Genomic DNA, 23,227 nt, shown 5'->3' with positions numbered 1-23,227 from the left:
AAATTTTCAAAATATTGCCTCTGGGAGGCTCTGAATATTGAAAGTTCTTTAAAAAGTATTTTTAAATATTTCACAGATTCACCTGACCTGAAATGAAACAAAATTATTAATCATCTTTTTTATCTGACTTCATTGCATATTCATATGTTTCCCAGCAGAAACAGCAATGCACTTGATTACAGGCAGTTGTCCTGATCTCACTGGGGATCCTTTACTGTTTATAGACTTCGATATCTTTTTTTTATAAAGCCAGGGGAATTCTGATGTCTTTGACCAATCAGTTTCCAGAACTTGGGCTTATTTGTCTGGTTATTGTTTGATGTTTTATTATAATGCATGTAGCCTTGGTCTACATGTACTATTTAAGCTTCAGGAATGTACTGTCATACCTCAATACTAGTATGGCACAGTACATCCCCCACCAAAGTTCTTATGTTATTCATGGTCACCAAACTCACTCCCAACTGAGTTAGTTTTGCTTTTGATATATGTGTGTGTATATAATATGCAAAACAGATACATATATATTTTTACAATGATCCGTCAAGAACTCTCAATAATGACTATCTTAAAGAGAAAGAGTTAGATGAGTAAACAGTGAGAAATGAATTGATCCTCTACTTTCTTCAGTATTTTTAATATTTATTCTAGTAAAGCTTTTGCTCTTTTCAGTGGAAGAGAGGATAAGGTAAATTTGACTAGAGGTCTTATTTGAAAATAGTGACAAAATTACCTCCTTCGATAGCTGGTAGAGCGTAGGACTGTAGGGAAGTTGCTGAAAATAGTGACAAAATTAATTTTAAAGGATTGTTGAGCAGGCCATGCCTTTACTTATTACTAGTTAAGTATTTCTGACGATTGGCAGGACTCAGAATAAGTTATTTACACATCAGGTGGTCTCTTGCTTTTTGAACTGTATGTGACAGAACATTTTCACCATCAAAAATACTAATTTCAAAAAAATATATACTAATTTTACTTTAAAACAAAACATTAAAAAATTGGTGTGTAAATGAGGCTTCGGTTACTAATGATAGGTTTGGCATGTTTTTCAAAGTCTGAATGATTACTCATCCACTGTACATTTGCAGAAGTTCTTTAACAAAAGCCAGATGCATACATAGTAGCAGGGGTTAGTAGGTGGATAGGAGGGTTAAACCCACTGAGTTTTTGGAGCATTGGTGTGTAGCTGTTTTTTGACTTTTCAACAGACTATTTTTCTGAGTCAGCCTATAGGATGGCTTCCCAGGGTAAGTCTCATCTTGCTCTTCTAGGCTTAAAATGTAAGTGGCTGAGGAGATCTGACAAGTTGCCTTTTGTGTTGGATTCTGTAAATTAATAGTGTCTGCATTTCTTCTATAAGAAAGGCATTTATCATATTCCTATGTATTCTGGTGTTCCTGCTACTTGATTTTTTGCAGCAGTGTCTTACCTCCCCCTAGTTTTTAAAGTTGAATACCCTGGTACTGAAGTGATTTGCAAAGGGAATTGCAGAGGTCATGTGTAAAGTTCTGTGGTGTGAGGAGAACAACATGATTGCGCTATAACCCTCCATGACCCTTTCTTTTACAGTGGATATTTCTAATAAATTATCACACTTTATGTGCTTTTTTATGACTTTAAAATGATTTAGATTTTGCTGAGTGGCTGTTACTGATACTTTATGACATATAGTGATAGTTTAAACATGTACTTTTTTTTTCTGAACTAAAAATCATGCATCAGTCAACATGAACTTATTATTTTTTTTCTTTGAAACAAACTTGAGAGCACATCCAATATTAGAATTAAGTCCTTGACTCAAGAGAATGTTGGTTCTCAAGGTCAGAAAAAGTGAAGATTTCCTAAAATCTTACAAGTAAGCTTTGTAGTAAGTGCTGATAAAATTATAAAAACATTGCTTTTCCCACTGAATGCTCAATGCCCCTTTTCATTAGCTGGAATAAGGGGCAGCAAAATCATGTGATTTAACAATGTTTAACTACAGCTACTTCTGAAAGACACTGTCATTTTTGTGACTGCTTTTTTGGGGGGTGTGGGGGAAGGGGTTGAGCACAGCCAAGGGTTTTTATCTTTTTGGATATTTTTAGGATGTTCTGATCAATGAGTCTGAGAAACTTTCTAAGTGGAAGAGCCTGGATCCAAGGGTCAGCAAAACCCTAATTGCTCTTTCTGTCAGTTATTTGTTAGATGCACTGCCCTTTCCCCTTCCCTTCATTCTGAGACAGTCTAAAGGAGGTCACTACGGTGGAAGGGCTGGGGGCATATCAGTGGACAAAGTTCTTCCAAATGACAGTGCTCTGGGCTCAGAGGGGAATTTGCCTCAAGATTTCTCTGTTCATTCATGTTCAGTACCTGAGAAGGAGAAAATTAATCTGTTCTAAATGCGGTCTTAACCTCACCTTAATCTGATAAAGATAAATGAGTAAGGTAATTGCAGTTAAGTTTCCCCTTCCCCCTGCCATTGGTTAAGTTATTGCTGGGATTCCAAATTTGTGTGAATACCCCACTCCTTTTTTTTTTTCTTTCTTCTTCTTCATACAAGGTGAGAGTCAGAGAGAAGGGAGAGGGAGAGGGAGAGATACTGAAAGAATATTTGCAGCAATACACCACTCCAATACTTTTGAAACTTCTCTCAAATGTGTGGACCAGGGGCTTGAATTCTGTCCTCATACATGAAAATGTGTATGCTCTACTGAGTGAACCACACTACTATTCCCTTCAGTTAAGTTATTTATTTTTTTTACGATGAAAAACATTCATACAAGGAAAATAAAAGCTTAGTGCTGTGTCTGTCACCTAGTAACACATTTATACCCATTGGTTTGAAACTGAACGCCAAGGATTGCTTGAGGTTCAAGGTTAATGTGGTCCATCTTTGTGGACAATTAGTAGCACTTCATGTTTGCAGTAGGGTTGCAGATGTTTCTTTTCTTTTATAATTTTTTTTTAAAAATTTTATTTATTTTTTCTTTTTTTGCCCTTTTTGTCTTTTTACGGTTGTTGTAGTTATTATTGTTGTTATTGATGTCATCGTTGTTAGATAGGACAGAGAGAAATGGAGAGAGGAGGGGAAGACAGACAGGGGGAGAGAAAGATAGCCACCTGTAGACCTGCTTCACTGCCTGTGGATCGACTCCCATGCAGGTGGGGAGCCGGGGTCTCAAACCGGGATCATTCTGCCGGTCCTTGCACTTTGCGCCATGTGCGCTTAACCCACTGCGCTACCGCCCGACTCCCACAGATTTCATTAATTGAACTTGTCAGTAATTTTGGAGCTTTCCTTGCTCCTACAAGCAAGGATATGTTATGGAGCTGAATATGAAGTGCCATGTGAGGCTATTAAGAATTCCCAGAGTCCTCCATCATCTTTTCTTAGGAAAGAATTCCAGTTGCTACCATGAGGCCAACCAGACTTCCCTGGACAGTCAACCCTACCAATGTGTCCTGGATCCCTGCTTTCCCAGAACCCCGCCCCACTAGGGAAAGAGAGAGACAGGCTGGGAGTATGGATTGACCTGTCAGCGGGGAAGCAATTACAGAAGCCAGACCTTTCACCTTCTGCACCCCATAATGACCCTGGAATCATACTTCCAGAGGGATAAAGAATAGGAAAGCTATCAAGGGAGGTTATGGGATACAGAGTTCTGGTGGTGGGAATTGTGTGACGTTGTACCTCTCTTATCCTATGGTTTTGTTAATGCTTCCTTTTTATAAATAAAAAAATAAAAGAAATTGATCTGAAAAAAAAAAGAATTATCTCTTTGCTGACTATGAAGTAAGATTGGCAGCTAGCCTTTGTTTCATGTCCTCCTCACCCTCCTCACAAGGCTCTGTGTCTCCTCTGTATTGTGATGTGCTTTGGTAAAAATTATGGGGCTCACTCAAACCCCAAGTCAAACATGGCCTCTCCAGAAATGCCTTTTTGTTTTTGGAGGAGATGCCAGGAGAGGGGATAAAAACTAAGCAAACCATTGTGAGGTTTAAAAGAAGTTATAGCCCTGTGTGAGCTAGAAGACTTACTTTATCATATCACAAACATAGATACTTTGAAAGGGCCAAGAATATCATTTGAGACATAACTTGCACCTGGAAGTTGTTAAAATAATAGGACAATTGTCTTTTTCAATGAGAGGGAGAGAGATAGATAGATAGATAGATAGAGAGAGAGAGAGAGAGAGAGAGAGAGGGAGACACTCTTGAGAATGTGGTAAAGATTGATACCTGAATTGCACCCAAAGACATACTGCAGTGACTTCTTTTGGTCATCAGAGTTATTATGGGGACTCTGTACCTACATGACTTCACCATTCCTGTGGACATTGATATTATTTTCTATTTTTTCTTCTTCTTTTTTTAAAAGAGCACAAGAAAGAAAGAGAGATAGAGATACAGAGAAGAGACACTGCAGCACCATTCCATAGCTTGTGAAACTTCCTCCATGTAGGTGCCCCTGTGTGGTAGTCTGGAATTCAAACCAATGTTTTTTTTTTTCCCCCAGTATTCTTTCACTGCTCTGGTTTGTTACCTGAATAAGGATTTAGTGACATTTTTATTTAAATAGAAGAGTAAAATCAATCACCACTGTTAATAGAACAGATTGCTATGTATATGGATAATTTACTTCTTGATTTTGACCATTCTTCTCACTTCTTAAGTGTTTCTCAGCATTTAATCAAAGGAGAAGAAAGGAGATTTTACCCCAAGCAGCTTCCCCACCCTCCTTTTCCTACTTTTTTGTTGCTAATTAGGGGATTTTATGTAGACAGAATAACAAACAAATTCTACATCTTGTAAAAAAAATTCAGTAGTATGTATTTTTTTTTATCCTGGTCTTATTTGCACCTGTATTTATGTATCTTACACATAATTTACTAAATTCTTAAGTCCATGTATACACAAAAACCAAATTTTAAAAATAGCTTTGCTGGAAGAAATAAAGAAGGAAAATTAGTAAGAAGTCTTTCAGTGTATATATTTACTACTTAGAGATATTCAAATACAGCTTTGTTTTGTGTAGTTAATTTTGGTGGTACAATATTTGAAGAGGTGACAGATAAAAGGGCAGAATGCAGTTCTTAAAGCTGTAATTTACAGGAGAGGAATAATACCAGTCCATTCTCTTTTCTAAATGTGCTATTTATATAATTTATATTTTTAACAAATCTTAGAACTAGAATGAAAATAGTAATTAATCTTAAGGGCAAGAAACACTGCAACTGTGCCAAACTTAGAACCTTGGAGACATTTTCTTCATGGTTTAGCATAGACTTTGGTTCCTCCAATTTGTATGTCACAGAGCACAGTACTGCCCAAGTAGTCTGTTGTGAAAGAGTTTGAGTCGACTTGGCAACACTTTTCAAATTCATTTGTTTACTTAATACTTATTTTATTTATTGAATAAGACAAAGAGAAATTGCTTAGGAGAAGAGAGGGAGAGAGATGCCTGCAGCCATGCTTCACCACTCATGAAGCTTCCGTCTTGAAGGTGGGGACTGCAGGCTTAAACCTGGGTCTTTGTGCATGGAAATGTTTGCACTCAACTGGGTGTGCCACTGGTGGGCCCCCAATTAATTTTTAATGAGAGAGAGGGAGAGACAGAGAGACAGAGAGAGAGAGGAGACACTACAGCCCTAGAGCTCCCTCTGCTGCCTGAGTGGTATGCACATGGTACCTTACTGTACCCCCTCCCACCTTTTAAAGCAGGTAATATATTGGCATTGGAAATACAGGCCAGTTTCAAAGCCATCCTAAGATTAATAGGTTAAGTAAAATTGTGCACATAGTAGGAGTTGTATACTTGTATAAAGGAAAATATCAAAATATTTACTAATTTGATGATTTAAGTGTTTTCCCCAGTTTTATTGTTTTTAATTTTCCAAAGTGAGAAAATACATTCTTTGGAATGTAGTGCTTTCATAGCACACATTAGGCTTCATGTAACTATTTGTTACATGATGAATTAATCATTTTAATTTTTTATTGGGATTAATGGTTTACAGTCAACAGTAAATACAGTTGTTAGTACATTTGTTAGTACATGTGTAAAATTTCTCAGTATTTTGCAAGACATTCTTACTCTCCCCCTACCCCACCCACCATAGCTAAGTTTTCCTCCACCATTGTGCACCAAGACCTGAAAGATTTGTCCCCACCCCACCCCCCTGTCCTTTACTTTGGTGCAATACACCAGACCCAGTCCAAGTTCTGCTTTGTATTTCCCCTTCTGTTCTTTTTTTTCTCCACTTCTGTCTGTGAATGAGATCATCCCATACTCACCCTTCTCTTTCTAGCTTATTTCACTTAACATAATTTCCTCAAGTTGCATCTAAGATGAGGTGAAGAAAGTGAATTCTTTATTCGTAATAACTAACATATATATCACAACTTTCTTAGCCGCCACTCTTCTGTTGTTGGACACCTAGGTTGCTTCCAGGTTTTGGCTATTACAAATTGTGTTGCTGTGAATCTATAGACACAGATTGTTTTCTTTTTTCTTTTTTTAATCAGAGTACTGCTCAGCTCCGGCTTATGGTAGTGTAGGGGATTGAACCTGGAACATTGGAGCCTCAGGCACAAGAGTCTCTTTGTATAACTATTATGCTATCTACCCTACACCCTACACAGATTCAATTTGAATAGGTGTGTTTGATTGCTTAGGATATATCCGGAGGAGAGGAATTGCAGGGTCATAGGGTAGGTCCACTTCTAGCCTTCTCAGAGTTCTCCAGGCTGCTCTCCACAGGGATTGTATGAATTTACATTCCCACCAGCAGTGCAGGAGGGTTACTTGTGATGAATTAATTTTAATGAAAATGGTACACATCAAATATAATGTGAACAGTATTCCTTGGAGTTGGGCATTATGGAAATTTTGAGTAGTCCTTCCGTTCTAGTGACATTTGCTATTTCAAATATCACTTTATACAGAATCCTAATACAGCCAGCCCTGCTATAATAAAACTATATATATGTATATATACACATATATACATAAATATATATATGTATATACTCTGCTTGCCTGCCTTCCTCATCACCAGTGCTTCAGTAGTCCAGTTCAATTATTTATTTCTGATAGAAATTTAAAGAGCTACAGAGAGAAAGGAAGAGATACCATATCAATACAGCTACTTGCATTGCAGTGATGCACCCATGGGATAGAATAGCTCAATCCTGGGTCCTGCATATGCAAAGTAGGCACCCTCCTAGATGAGTTGTCTTGCTCTTGCCAGTCCTCCACCATAATTTCTCCTCCTCCTCCTCCTTTCTTCTTCTTTTTTTCTTAAGATGTATTTATTTTGGATAGAGACAGAGAAATTGAGAGGGGAGGGGAGAGGAGGGATAGAAAGGAAAGAGAGAGAGGGGGGAGAACTGTAGTACTTCTTTAACATTTTAAACAACCTTCCTATGCCCTACCTCTACAGATGGGGATGTGAACCTGGGTCCGTGTGCATGGTGATATGTGCACTCAACTAGGTACACCACCACCCGGGCCCTCATAACTACTTTTTAATGTAGCGAAACAAAGCAAGAACCAAGATTAGGGTAAACCATCAGGCCATACAAAATAATTGCGATAAATACCACAGCACATACAGGAAAAATAGAATTAGGGGTCCAGTGTTCCAAAATTTTAACATTGACATATTAAGAAAGAAAAAGTAGGAACCTAGTAATAGCAGTGGTCAATTTAATGTTTGTTAAATCAACACAGAGATAGGACAGTCAGCTTAGACCTTCATAAGATCTGGTGTTACCTCTGTAAGTGGGAAGGATGGGAAATTGTTAATCTGAGGTTGAATAGGAAGTGGTAGTGTGGATGGATGTACTGCAGAACATGCTTGGTAAATGGAAGTATCTGATAGATGTTTATCATGTATGCATTCTCTGTGTTACTACACTGCTTAATTCAGATGGTTGCAACTTTTTGTGTTCACTTACTATTTATTGTGAACAATAAACCAGAATCCATTTGTGTTGTGTTCAAATTCTTCAGTACTATATCAGTCATGTTTGAACATATTTTCATTGTCAGAACAATCATTGTAGCAGAACTAAGTATATATGAGATAGATGAACTGAAACTATATCAGTCCCGGATATGTCAGAAGCACAGTGGAATCTATAATTTCCCTGTCGCCAAAACCCAGGAACTCCATAGAGCATTTTCTTCTGTGGCACAGAGCTTGAATGTCCTTCTGTTTGTGACCTGAAACAGATACAGAACAATGCTCCTTTTGTGGAGACATTTGGCCCTACCTGTACATCCCTTTTTGACTGGTGATTGGAGATATGCCAGGTTCTTCAACATTTACAAAGTTAGCCTCAGTGCCAGATGGATGAGCCAGTAAAGCAAATGGCCTTGAACTTAACAACCTCAGAAAACACTTCACTACAGACCCTTGTCAAGGAATCTAACCTTGAGCATGTTTCTACTTAATACGTATGAGCTACTGCAAAATAAAACAAACAAACAAAAAAAAACAATAGTTATAGATCACAATCTGAAGGATATAGGTTCATTCATTTCTGAATACTCTGTAACAATGATGGATGAAAGAATTGTTTAAAAAAAATCTTTTCCTAGACTAGCTTTTGCTTTGCTTTGCCAAGTAACATTAAAAATAATATGAAAGTAGGGATAAGCATTTTGCATTTATTAAAAGAGGTCATTGGCTAAACCATAGCTAAGAAGAATCTGCTTAATGTCTGCAATTAAAATCATCCATGTGAGTAAAATATTTCCAGACCTTGATTGGGGAGACAGCGTAATGGTTTGCAATGGACTTTCATGCCTGAGGCTGTGGAGGCCCAGGTTCAATGCCCATCACCACCATAAGTCAGAACTGAGTTGTGCCCTTGTGTCTCTCCTTCCCTCCCTTTTTCTTCATATCTTTCATTCATGAAAAAAAAATATGTATTTAAAATTAGAGGCGAGTCCTGAGCGTTTTTGCTACTCTCCAACTTTGCTCTATGGAATTAGTTTTACTAAATTAAAATTAGTGTTATAAGGGAGTTGGGTGGTAGCACAGCAGGTTAAGAACAGGTGACACAAAATGCAAGGACCAGTGTAAGGATCCTGGTTCGAGTCCCCGGCTCCCCATTTGCAAGGGAGTTGCTTTACAAGTGGTGAAGCAGGTCTGCACGTGTCTATCTTTCTCTCCCCTTCTTGTCTTCCCCTTCTCTTTCCATTTCTCTCTGTCCTATCCAACAATGACAACAATAATAACTATAGCAATAAAACAATAAGGGCAACAAAAAGGAATAAATAAATAAATAAATAAATAAATAAATAAAAATTAGTGTTATGCCCAAAATCCATGTTGGATGCCATGACAAGATATAGCTCAGGAGTCTTGAATAAGTGTTCTGTCTCTCTTGTGAATGTTTTGGTGTCATCTTTTAGGAAGGAAATTTGGAGAAGTGTCACTCTGATTTGATACCACAAATGACTGTACTTCTACACAATTTGGGGTTTTTATTTTAGGGCTATAGTTAGTCATGTAACTGACTATGCCCTCTTCCTCTTTATGGTCACAGAGATGTTTTCTTTCACCCACACCCCCTCCTTTTTTTTTTGGTGAGACACCCAAAGAAAAACTAGTTTTCCGTTATTGGAAAATGAGAAGTTTTCATACAAGTATGTTTAAATGTCAAACATCTGTTACAGACAAAAAAAAAAAAATCAGATCTGGCAACACTGACTTCGCAAACTGTGCCTATGGCATTTAATTAATTAATTTTTTAAAACAAAATAATGTCCATTAAAAAATAAAACCAACTCTCTTCAGTTTGTTTCACTTCTTTGCTTTAATTGCTTATATGATAGACCTTGTATATAATGGCCCGTGTCTCCAATTTAGAAAGCCATTTGGGACTTAACTCTGAAAAACATGCAAACTATTACTTGCCTTTGAATACTAATCTTATTCTTAGAGATATTGAATTTTTTTCTTGATTTTTCTTTTCTCTACTCATACACATTATTATTCTCTTATTTCATCTTGGAATGTTATGTACTTTTACATAAGTTTGCTTTAAGTTCTCTTGGGACTCTACCCCAAAGGTATAAATAAATAAGAATAGAAGAACAACTTCTCCTCAAACCATTTTATTTTTATTTTTTGCCTAGTAAGAGTTTAAAATGAATTTTAGCTCTCTCTGACCTATTTTAGAGTCTCTGTGATTTTAGCATCATCAGGGCTCTGAAGTTCTTTGGTGCTTAAAGATATATTTTTTGGGCCACCAGAGTTATTGCTAGAGCTACTATATAAATGATCCCACTGTTCCTAGCTGCCATTTTTCCCTTTTATCTTTAAATTAATTAATGTATGGATAGAGAGAGAAGTTGAGAGGGCAGGGAGAGATAGACAAAGAGAGAAGGAGAAAAACCTGCAGCACTACTTCACCACTTGTGAAGCTTTCCTGCAGGTGAGGACCAGGGGCTTGAACCTAGTTCCTTGTGCACAGTAAACATATGCATACTACTGGGTGTAAATATGTTCCCCATAAAGATCTTTGGCCCATACTCCCATAAGGATAAAGAATAAGGAACCTGGGAGTGGGTTAAGCGCACGTGGCGCAAAGCGCAAGGACCGGCATAAGGATCCCAGTTTGAGTCCCCGGCTCCCCACCTGCAGGGGAGTTGCTTCACAGGCTGTGAAGCAGGTCTGCAGGTGTCTGTCTTTCTCTCCCCCTTGCTATCTTCCCCTCCTCTCTCCATTTCTCTCTCTCCTATCCAACAACAACGACATCAATAACCACAACAATGTTAAACAACAAGGCCAACAAAAGGGGAAAAAAGTATATACATATATATATATATACATATATATATATATAAAAGAATAAGGAACCTTCCAATGGAGGGGGAGGGGATATGGAACTCTGCTAGTGGGAATTGTATGGAATTGTGCCCCTCTTATTCCACAATCTGGTTGATCATTATTAAATCACTAAGGGGGAAAAAAAAGACCATTATATGCTGAGGTGACAGATAGGATAGTAAATTCCTAAGGAGGGAACCTGCTTGGATTTGGCATCAGACATGAATTTTATTTCAGAGTTGGCTTCTCTTGATGGTTTGGACTATGGTCTGCTAATTTCACTGTCTAGACCAATGTGATCTCATCTCTAAAATCTAAGATTTTGCTTTGAAGAAGGACTATGACTTTCTCACCAGTCCCTCCCCTCCCCTCCCCTCCCCTCCCCTCCCCTCCCCTCCCCTCCCCTCCCCTCCCTTCCCTTCCCTTCCCTTCCCTTCCCTTTGTCCCTTTCCTTTGTCCCTTTCCTTTGTCCCTTTTTTTGTCCCTTTTTTTTTGTCCCTTTCCTTCCCTTTCCTTCCCTTCCCTTTCCTTCCCTTCCCTTCCCTTCCCTTCCCTTCCCTTCCCTTCCCTTCCCTTCCCTTCCCTTCCCTTCCCTTCCCTTCCCTTCCCTTCCCTTCCCTTTTCCTTTGTCCTTTCCTTTGTCCCTTTCCTTTGTCCCTTTTTTTTGTCCCTTTCCTTTCCTTCCCTTTCCTTTCCTTCCCTTTCCTGCCCTGCCCTGCCCTGCCCTGCCCTGCCCTGCCCTTCCCTTCCCTTCCCTTCTTCCCTTCCCTTCCCTTCCCTTCTTCCCTTCCCTTCCCTTCCCTTCCCTTCCCTTCCCTTCCCTTCCCTTCCCTTCCCTTCCCTTCCCTTCCCTTCCCTTCCCTTCCCTTCCCTTCCCTTCCCTTCCCTTCCCTTCCCTTCCCTTCCCTTCCCTTCCCTTCCCTTCCCTTTTCCTTTGTCCTTTCCTTGGTCCCTTTCCTTGGTCCCTTTCCTTGGTCCCTTTCCTTCCCTTCCCTTTCCTTTCCTTTCCTTTCCTTTCCTTTCCTTTCCTTTCCTTTCCTTTCCTTTCCTTTCCTTTCCTTTCCTTTTCTCTTCTTTTCTTTCCCCAGGGCACTGTTCACCTCTAGCTTATGGTGATATGGAGAATTCAGAACAAAAACTGGTCCTGAAAAGTGTTCTGTAAATGTCTGTGCACTTAAAAGACAAACACAGCAAATGATTTGAAGAGCATGCAATGCATCAAAAGCAAGGTCTTAGCTAAGCATTGACCACAGTATCATCTATTAATGGCAAGTAGTGGCTGGCTCTGAAATAATCCTCGAAAGGATTATTTATTTGATGGTGATTTGACATCTCTATGTTTTCTTAGTAAGACATATTTACAAAGCACAATAGGAGACTACGGTGATCTATGAAGAGGACCCGAGGGTTCTCTGAAAGTAGTCTAATTAGGTGGCAGTCCTTATATTCATAATCCCTAAATACTTGGTACCCTCTAGAAGGACCATGGGAACTGGACTGAGGGCAGAAACTTTACTTTGTTGTGGTAGCTGTTGTTGTATAGGCTTGTTCAATAGTGTAGTACATACACATTCATAGCAGGAGCCTTACAATAAATATGTTAAAGAGTTAATAAAATCCAAGCAAGCATATGTTTTCAGCTCTTTCATAAAGCAGCCCTTCTGTAACAAAGGTACACTTTTTAGATTACAAAGATTGAAATGATGTCAAGGGCAAACATATGTTTTACATGCTTTAACACCTTGTGTTAGTATCTTCATTTACAGATAGAGAAGTGGAGGCTTAGATCTAGTAAAGTACAAAGCCAGCAATTGTACTCTACAATCCTAGAGTGTGTTGCTTACAGGAAAGAATGACTAGCAAGGGAGTTGGGCAGCAGTGCAGCAGGTTAAGCGCAGGTGGCATGAAAACACGGACCCGCGTAAGGATCCCGACTCGAGCCCCTGGCTCCCCACCTGCAGGGGAGTCGCTTCACTAGCAGTGAAGCAGGTCTGCAGGTGTCTATCTTTCTGTCCCCCTCTCTGTCTTCCCCTCCTCTCTCCATTTCTCTCTGTCCTATCCAACAATGATGACAGCAATAATAACTACAACAATGAAACCACAAGGGCAACAAAAGAGAATAAATAAATAAATAAATAAATATTTAAGTGGTCCAGGAGGTGGCGCAATGGAGCATTGGATTCTCAAGCATGAGGTCATGAGTTCAATCCCTGGCAGCACATGTACCAGAGTGATGTCTGGTTCTTTCTCTCTCCTCCTGTCTTTCTCATTAATACATAAGTAAATTCTTAAAATATATTTTTTTAAAAAAAGAATGACTAACAAGTATAGATTCAGGAGTATGGAAAGAACTCAAGCTAAATGAATGATGTTAGTGTCCTTAGTAACTGGTGATTCCCCCTATCCCCCCACCCCCCTTCTCTCTCTCCCTCTCCCTCTTTCATAGTCAAGATCTCTAGCATGTGTCTTTTTTTTTCTTACTACTCTAGGCTGGTGTTTTGTTGTTGTTGTTTGTTTGTTTGTTTTTTCATTCCAACAAAGAGAGGGTGTAACACCAGAAGACCAGAGCTACTTTTGGTGCCATAGTCTCTCCACTGTGGTGCTGAGAGTTTGAAATGGACTGTATAAGGCATACGCTCTACCTAGTGAGCTATCTATGATTCTTTCTGTTGACAGAACTTTAACACATGGCAGGTTTTAAACGGAGATAAAGATCTACTTCATAGTTTATACTTTTGTAGTTCTCTTGTGTATACCAAAGACTTCTTTGGTTCAGCTTTCAAGTTTTCTGAAAGCCGTTTTTCTATCAAGATGTGTTTTTGTTTGTTTGTTGCTGCTGCTGCTAGGCTTTTTTCACTGTGGCTTTGTGTCTGTGTGATTCCAGTGATCCTCTATACCCTTCCCCTACACCCCTTGAAGAATAGGAGAGGAGAGTCACTGCACTGCAGCACCTCTCTACTGTTCATAATGGCTCCACCGCACCCACATGGTACACCCAGGGGACTTGAACCTGGGTCCTGATGCATGGCAAAATGTGCTCTCTACTGGGTGAACCATTTTCTGGCCCTCAAGGCATGAGCGCTTCTTGACTACCCTATTCACAGGCTTCATATCCTGTCAGCTTTGTCTATCACATTCACTCTACCCTCTGTCAGCCTTAATTTGTTCTTCTATCTTTAACTCCTAAACACATTCTTGTATTATTTTTTCTAGGAAGATTTAGTTGTCTACTGATTATTTTCATTTTTAATGGAGTCACCTCATTTATTAGTGTGCTTTTACAGGGAAAACAGAAAGTTGAAAGGAAACTTGATGACTTTGTCAAGTCTGTTGGTTTCAAGGAGGATCACTGGAATTTCTGCATTTTTATGCATGTGTTTTAAATTATTGGGGCAGGTGGTGTTGCTTAGATAACAGGAGCAGATATCCTTGCCAGCTTTCTGGGGAAGATGAGAATGGTTATGTTTCTCATGACTGAATTTTTCCAGTTCTGACTGTAAGGTATTATCACTCTGGCAAGTATTGGCTGGCCATGGAACATTTTTAAGAGCACGGGTTTCATGAATGTTCTGTCTATTACCATGGCCGAGGAATCAAAACAAAATACTCTCTACACAATTCCTTGAGCATTCATGGATGGGTTCCATGACTTGTTTTTACATTAGCTCCTAGAGCACATAGAGAATTTAAAGTTACATTTTACTGCAAAGGCATTGATTAAGTTGGCTTGAAAGTAATATTTTATAATTATTTTTTCTCTTTGTGCATAATAATTCTAAACTTGGAATAGTGACATAGAAGAACTGGGTGCAGAAAGGCGTTGAAAATGTTTTATGTTTTCAGACTTTTGTTATCACCTGTTTGTCATGACAATAATATGTAACATCTGACTAGTTCTTGTTATTGACCTCTGGTTTCACTTAAGAGAGGACACTGATGATGTCGACAACCCAATTCCACCAAACTTACCAGTGATTGACATGACTTTTATTTTTTGTTTTTTTTCCCTTCTATAGAGTATACTTCATACATTTACATGGCTGATGAGAATATAAAGTAGGTTATGAGTTATAAATAAGGAGTGGTGACTTTCTGCACTGGGGCTTTATTTGGACAAAGATCTTTCTATAATATCACATTCATCGAAGGCTGCACAGGATGGCAAAGACATGCATCAAGTTTAATTTTGGTGCCGCTATATAGAAACTCCTTTTTGTGAGGCCTTGGTTGCTGCTGCAGTTAATAGTGAGGTTTACACTGTGCTCCATGCTCACATCACTTTAGGTTTTGTGCCAAGTGCATGCCATGGTTCCAGGGGTCACCACAAAGCAGGCTGTGAGATAAAGACTCTTGTTCTTTCCATGTTTTTACTTGAAGAATTAAACGGTTTCCCTCTGGGTGCATAACTAATGTGAGATCGCAGGACTTGGATTCGAATCCTATTCTTTCTGATGCCAAAGATTGGGCTCTCTCCTCATTCTCACTACAGTCTTTCTAGAAGTAGGAGATTCCTGTATTGCACCAAAGTAAAACACTCTGGGGTGGGGGAGTGAGGGTAGATTTTCAGCTCCACTATAGGGGGTGGGGGTGGTGGGGGTAGGGACACAGACTTTTGGTGGTGGGAATGGTGTTAATAATATACACTCAAGAAAAAAAAAAAAACAGGGAATTCTTGGCTGGAATATTTCAGTGACCTGTTACCCATGCCCTTCTTTCATACCTTGTCCTTCTTTAGATGCTAATTCCTGCCACCAGTTTTCTGAAGTATGCACTTTTCTTTCAAACGTCTCTCTTTCTTCCGACATTGCCTGGTGGCCTGATGACTTCTTTTCTGTTATCATACATTGGCACCCAGGCTTTCTACTTCAGGTTCTCACAATACTTTACTCCCATCTTAAGGCCTTTACAGTTAACAGACAACAACAAAAATATTGTAGGAATACTGAGTCCGTAGCCTGTGCTTTCAGTGGAGTTGTGTATGTTATGTCCATGTGAATTTTCTGTATTTTCTGGAGAGAGCTTTCTTTTGAGTGTCAGTAAATTATTAGTAAAGGTGAAAACACTTTAATTTATAGAATTCTCTGCCATGGTAATAATCACCCAAATAATAAGTACCTAGGAGAACATCAATTATTCATATTCACCTCCTGGGGTGGCTGTAGTGCGACAGTATTTTTGAGTATCTGTTTAAAAGAATATACTTACTGATGGGGATGGGGAGAGGGAGATATATTTCTGGGTTAAGAACATAGAGTCAGACTTGACTCTGTGTCTTGGATTGCTTTGCTTTTTTTGTGAACCCTCTAGCAAGTGATATAGTCTCTGAAAAACTTCACCCTTCCCTTCTGTTTGGTAGTAGAGACATCATCATAGTATTGGGTTGTCAGGAGGATTATGACACATTTTTGCATAGAAAACCAAAGAAAATTATGGCATGACTTCCCTGAAAACCCAGAAGTATTCAGGATAGAAGGTTGTTGCTGGGGGAGGCACTACATTTAAAGTGTAGGGGAGTGCACTGCATACCTTCTATAATGAACTTCTGCTGTTATTTTTTTGAAAGGTGCTGAAAGATGAGGTACTTATGATTTTCCTAGTAACTATCACAGAGATACTAAATCCCTCAAAATAAAAAAAAAAAAAGAGGGAGTCGGGCTGTAGCGCAGCGGGTTAAGCGCAGGTGGCACTAAGCACAAGGACCCGCATAAGGATGCTGGTTCAAGCCCTGGCTCCCCACCTGCAGGGGTGTCGCTTCACAAGCGGTGAAACAGGTCTGCAGGTGTCTATCTTTCTCTCCCTCTCTCTGTCTTCCCCCTCCCCTCTCCATTTCTCTCTGTCCTATCCAACAACAATGACAACAATAATAACTACAACAATAAAACAACAAGGGCAACAAAAGGGAATAAATAAAAATAAATTTAAAAAAAAGAGTGTCATGCTAGTTTGTGTTTCAAAGGCTTAGAACCAGAAGTTCAGACACCTACCTGAAACCTGGCTCTTGGACATTTCCTTTCCCCATGGCTTCCACTCAGGCTTCACAGACACCCCGAAATGCCAGGTAATGGAAATTTTGCAGTGTAGGCACTCTGCCCCCAAGGACTTGGATATATGCGTTTTGTGTTTAAATCAACAGAAAAAAGTGCCGTTGTAGCCAGCTTTCCACATAATCGTTGAAGTAGCCCTTTCAGTTTGAGCTCACAGTCCATGGTCATAGCTTGGAACATTCTAGGCTGCACTCATCTCAGCACCAGTCTTCCTTGAGTGGCAGAGTATGTTAACCCAGCCTCCCTCTGGAGTGTGGGGCAATTTCTTCCATTGTTGTTCTATATTGAGGGTAATGTCCAGTACAGGCCCACAGGAGGGTTTCTGATGTTCTTGATGGAGAGGGATCTGTTAGAGATCTAGTCCCATCATATCTGTTTTATTTTATTTTATTTTATTTATTTATTTTCCCTTTTGTTGCCCTTGTTGTTATAGTTATTATTGTTTTCGTCATTGTTAGATAGGACAGAGAGAAATGGAGAGAGGAACGGAAGACAGAGAGGGGGAGAGAAAGATGGACACCTGCAGACTTGCTTCACCACCTGTGAAGCGACTCCCCTGCAGGTGGGGAGCTGGGGGCTTGAACCAGGATCCTTATGCTAGTCCTTGCACTTCGTGCCACATGTGCTTAACCCACTGTGCTACCACCCAACTCCGTCCCATCATATCTGTATGGGAACCCACAGATTGCCTGACTAGGGCCTTGGATGATGGGGTGGCCTTGATAGTGACCAAAAGGTTCATCATTAAAGTAGGAACTGGGTTCTTGAATCCGGGTCTTTTCACAGTATAACATGAGTGCTCAACTGGGTGCATCAAGAATATTCTTTTTTTTTAATGAACATCCTTTTTGTTTTTTTTTTTTAAAGATTTTATTTATTTATGAGAAAGACAGAAGGAGAGAGAGAAAGAACCAGACATCACTCTGGCACATGTGCTGCAGGGAATCAAATTTGGGACCTCATGCTTGAGAGTCCAAAGCTTTACCACTGCGCCACCTCCTGGACCACAAGGAATATTCTTAAAGAATAGTTAGATTAAAAAGACTAGTGATCTTATTAAAATACACAATTCCTACAGAAAAGTATACAAATATTATGGGTCTTGATGAATTTCCATCACTTAGTGTTCACCTGGTTTATGAACTAGATCATTGCTTGAATTCTGTATATTCTTTTTTTTAAGAAAGTTAAAAAAAATCTTTATTAATTTATTGGATAAAGACAGCCAGAAATTGAGAACGAAGTGGGTGGTAGGAAGGGAGAGAGACATCTGCAGTCCTGCTTTACCACTCACAAAGCTTTTCCCCTTGCAGCTGGGGGCCGGGGGGCTCGAACCCGGGTCCTTGCGCACTGTAACGTGCACTCAGCCAGGTGTGCCACCACCCAGCCCCGTATTCTTCTTCTTTTTAAATTGTCCCCCACCCAAAAACCTGAATGAAAAGTGAGGAATGGAGAGAGAGAGAGTGGGAGGGAGGGAGGAGAAGAGAGAGAGAGAGAGAGAGAGAGAGAGAGAGAAAATGCCTAGGATCAACCCTGCAGTCTCTCCTGATGAGCTGTCTTGCAAGCTTGATTGCCTACAGTTCAAAAACTTTTTTTTTAATTTTTATTTTAATGTTGGAGTCAGACAGTGGAGCACCCAGTATAGTGTACATATTTCTATGTGCAAGGACACAGGTTCAAACCTCTGGTTCCCACCTGCAGGGGGGTATGCTTCACAAGTAGTGGAACAGTGCTACAGATGTCTCTGTCCCTATCTATCTACAGGATAGATGAGATGGAGGCCATCTCAATTCTCAATTTCTCACAAAGAGAGAGGAAGAGAGAGATAAAGAAAGAATACTACTGGGAGCAGTGAATTTGTTGTACAGGTACTGAGCCCCAGCAGCAACCTTGGTGGCAAAAAATAATAAAATTTACTAATTTATTTTAGTAAAGAAAAAAAAGAGAGACCAGAGATCTGTTAAGCTCTGTCTTAGTGTGATGCTTGGGACTGCTTATTGTATTATTATGAGCAGTGCTGCTATGATTATTACTGTCCTGTGGTATATACCAAGGGATAGAATTACTAGGTTATCAGAATGCATATTTAGTTGGTTTTGATAGATACTGCAGAATATTTTCCAGTATCTTTCTGTCATTTTACATGCTCAACAATGATATTTGATACTTCCAGTTGCTCCATTCTTCACCAATTTTTGGCAGTGCACCTGTTTTTTGTCAAGTAATGTGTAGAATTTTTGATAGGAAGTGATGCTGATTGCATGAAAGGAACTACACACAAGAGAAGCAAGCCAAGCAAGAGTACACAAGTAGTTGTGGAGGCTGAGTCCGCTTTTTATGTTGGTTGGATTAATTTTGATAATTAAGATAAAATAGTAAATTGATCAAGATAACTTGAAATTCATTCATTCTTTGTTGATAAACAATTAGTTTATTAAAAATAGTTGCATGGAAAGTAAAATTATGCTTTAAGAATCATCTAGTAGTGGGATATACTGAGGGAAGTAGGTCTGTATTCTACCTACCTGCACTTCTTTTTGCCCTAATCTCCCTCATACTCTAGACTTCATGCTGTGAGGGGTTCATGCTGATTGCACTTGCTTCTGTTTCTCCAAAAGCCAAACAAACTGCAAGTAATTTTTGAAGTTACTGGTTTAAAAGATCTTAATAGACACGAGGGAGGTGATTCATTAATAGTATGTCTGCTCTTTGTGTTTGAGTCCCTGGGTTTTATCCCCAGAACACTGTGATAACAGCAGAGGCAGTAACAGTGAGCAGGACTTCTGCTTTGCATTCGTGTATGATCCCTTCCAGTCTCCCAGACCCGTCTCATAAAAAGAAAAAATAGGCTGGGGGTTGACTCAGTGGCAAGGGTGCATTTCAGTGGTTATAAGTTTATATATGAATTCTTTCTTACATGCAGCAAAATGCCTGTGCATCAATTCCAAAACATTATAAAGTTGGCTCCACCTAGTGTATGGAAGTATTATATACAGCTAAAGCAGAAACTTGTTAGGAATCTCTTTTGATATTTCATTATGAAACTAGAAGAACTGAAACCCAACAAAATTGGACTCTAAGCTCTTTGTGCCCCAGAAGTTAACACTGGCGACAATGACCTTTACAGCATGGTAGGAAAAGATCTTTTTATATTGAAGCAACTACATCAAACATGCCTAACATTTTACTCTTAAAGGCCTTGCTGTTGTGCCCCCCCCCCCCTTTCTGGATAAAGGTCTTGTCTTTTTTATAGCACTATCGTGTTACATTGCTGTGATGTTCTCAGCTCTACTTGGCCAGGACTCCACTCTTCCTGTGTGGGATCATATCTGTCATGCTCATTTTTCACAGTTAGAGAGTGATTAGGACAAGGCCTATTACTATGATTTCAGAACCCTACTTGATTTTCTTTATCAGACTGAAATTCTTTGTAGCTGTTAACTCCTCATTACTCTAGAGTAGGTCACTATTTCTGGGCTATGCTTAATCTGTTTCTACAGAAGGATTCTGGTATATTCCTTTCTTTCTTCTTTTTTTTCCCTCTTTGTCAGCTATCAAGTTTTAGCTGGTCTTATGCTAACTTACTAAGTTTAGGCCCCTCTTACTATGTGGGTCTTACCAAATTAAAATGTACTTTAAAGGAAATGATAGTATCAGTAAAAGGTATGCTAGAAGTACATGTAAAGTAAATTAATGAAATGGGAAGAAAATATTGCTTACTAGGTTTATTGTCTGGAGGTATCAGAGTCTGAAGTCTGAGAATTTTTTATTACAAAGGGCAAGTGTTGAGAGACTGAAGATATACCATCAAACTGAGATTTTCCTGGGATGAAAGAAATGTGAAAAGGGCCTTTCTCACTGTGTATTCATGGTTGTTTAATCTAGAGTCTATATGTCTCTACTTGAGATCATCTCACTTTGGGAAACTTTGCTCAAGATTTATTATCTTTGCCAAAAGAAGTTAATCATTCTCTTCAAAATTCCTCAAGGTCTGAAAAGCTGTTTTAATGAATTCTTTTTTTTTCTGAGTATTTTTCTTCACCCATTAATTAAGTGTAGACTGTGCTGATGCACTCCTTTTTTAAAATTGTTTTCTGCTCCCTTTTAATTTCAGATGGCCTCTTTTTAAGTTGAATTTATTTGAGAATAGACATTGTGTATTTCTTTCCAGTGAATATCATTAACTTATGTTTGATCAACTATTGAGGGAAACATGCTGCATTTTCTTGATCTCTTCTTTAAAGACAGATCAAGACTAGAAAAAAAGCACCAGAGTCAATCAATCATTTTAATTTCTTTACAAACAGTTGTTGGGTGCTCCCTGTGAGCTTGGAATTATGCCTTAAAAATGAAGAGATGAGCTAGACAGACTTGGGTTATGCCTTTGTGGAATTTAGAATCTTATGTTGAGAACAGTTAGCTATAGAGGCAGCACCAATGCAAGGTTCTGATTTTCAGAAGTAATTTGCTTTCGTGGTTGTTAGGTGGTTCACTTAATAGAAACTCATAGTAAGTAACTCCAGATCTGTACCACATTAGCATAATGACTTTGGGCAATCTATTCACCTCACTACTTCACCTCAGGTTTTTCTTTCTTTTTTTACTTAAATAAAGAGATTAAATACACATGGGGGGGTATAATGTGAGATACAATTATCAGTGTGACTTTTTCCCTTCTCTTTTTAAAAACGAGAAACGCACTTGTATCATTTTTTTCAAGGGATACGGTGAAAATACACTGATCCTTGATTCATTAGTAGAAACCAAATATACTTGTTAATGGAAATATTATTGTGGATGGTATATAATGATAGCAAATCCACGTACCTTCAGAATTCTCTGTTTAATTAGCACTGGCTAGGGGCTTGGTGGTGACATACTTGCAGATCACACACAGCAGTTTGAGTGAGGACCTGGGCTCAAGCCCCCAGTCCCTGCCTATGGAAGGAAGCTTCATGAGGAACGATGGAGTTCTGCTGCAGGCATCTCTCCTTCTCTGTGTCTCTTTCCCCCTCTATCAAAAGGAAAAGGGAAAAAAATGAGTGGAGTTGTCCTGTGGAAACCCAGCCTCAGTGATAACTCCAGTGAATAAAATAAAGCAAGAAAGATAGGAATAAATAAATAAGATTATCAGTGCCTAAAATATTTAGTGTTACTCTGAAACATTTTTCTCTTAAGGATCTAAAGTTTGGTTGGCATCATGATAGCATCTGGAACCTGGTACTATCAGGAGACTAAAGACTAGGAAAACTATCAGGGGAGGTAATGGAATACAGAGCTCTGGTGGTGGGAATTGTACCCCTCTTATCCTATGGTCTTGTCAGTGTTTCCATTTTATAAATAAATACATTAAAATGAAAAATTAAAAAGAATCTAAAGTTCATGGGGCCAGGCGGTGGCACACCTGGTTAAGCTCACTTTGTACGAAGTGCAAGGATCCATGCCAGGATCCGGGTTTGAGCCCCCTGGCTCCTCACCTGCAGGGGCTACACTTCACAAGGGGCGAAGCAGATCTGCAGGTCTATCTATCTATCTATCTATCTATCTATCTATCTATCCCTCCTCTCTCAATTTCTCTCTGTTCTATCCAATAAAATGGAAAAAGTGTCTGCCATGCAGTGGATTTGTAGTGCTGGTACTGAGCCCCAGCAATAACCCTGGAGGCAGAAAAACATAACACATCACATTTGTATCTCAGCACATTGAACCATCTCCAGTACTTGGAAGGTACTTTTTTGAGGATATATTTTAAAATTTTTTATTAGTGATTTAATATTGGTTTACAAAATTATGAGACAACAGGGGAATGATTCTACACTGTTTCCACCACCAGAGTTCTGTGTCCCTATTCCCTCCATTGAAAACTGCAGTAGTTCTCCCAAGGTCACAGATATGGGTTATTATTTCTGTAAGTATCTCTATATATTTTCCTCTTTCTTTCTTTCTTTCTTTCTTTCTTTCCTTCTTTCTTTTTTCTTTTCCTCCAGGGTTATCACTGAGGTTTGGTGCCTGCACTATGAATCCACCGCTCCTGGAGACTGTTTTTTCCCTTTTGTTGCCCTTATTGTTTATCGTTGTTATTATTATTGTTGTTATCGCTGTTGTTATTGGACAGGACAGAGAGAAAAACGAGGGAAAGACAGAGAGGGGGAGAGAAAGATAGACACCTGCAGACCTGCTTCACTGCTTATGAAGCGACTCCCCTGTAGGTGGAGATGTGGGGGCTGGAACCTGGATCCTTATGCCAGTCCTAGTGCTTCATGCCATGTGCACTTAACCCACTGCGCTACTGCCCCCCCTCCCATTTTTTTAAAAGATTTTATTTATTTATGAGAAAGACAGGAGGAGAGGGAA

The 23,227-nt window shown here is 39.2% G+C and overlaps 1 protein-coding gene across 11 annotated transcripts in view; it reads left to right on the top strand.

The window, feature by feature from the left end:
• MITF (melanocyte inducing transcription factor) overlaps nt 1-23,227 on the top strand; it is a 276,773-nt gene that overhangs the window by 128,319 nt on the left and 125,227 nt on the right. The window contains exon 1 of one of the 11 annotated variants that reach the window (XM_060202886.1): nt 1,128-1,250. The exons of the other annotated variants lie outside the window; for them this stretch is intronic. The gene's annotated coding sequence lies outside the window, so the exon portion shown is untranslated. Of the gene's footprint in view, nt 1-1,127; nt 1,251-23,227 lie in introns of those variants that run through there. 11 annotated transcript variants of the gene reach the window in all.

This window comes from Erinaceus europaeus, chromosome 12 (genome assembly GCF_950295315.1).
Source record: "Erinaceus europaeus chromosome 12, mEriEur2.1, whole genome shotgun sequence".
NCBI lineage: Eukaryota > Metazoa > Chordata > Mammalia > Eulipotyphla > Erinaceidae > Erinaceus > Erinaceus europaeus.
The sequence above is the reverse complement of the archived record's forward strand: the minus strand, read 5'-3'. Positions and strand labels throughout refer to the sequence as shown.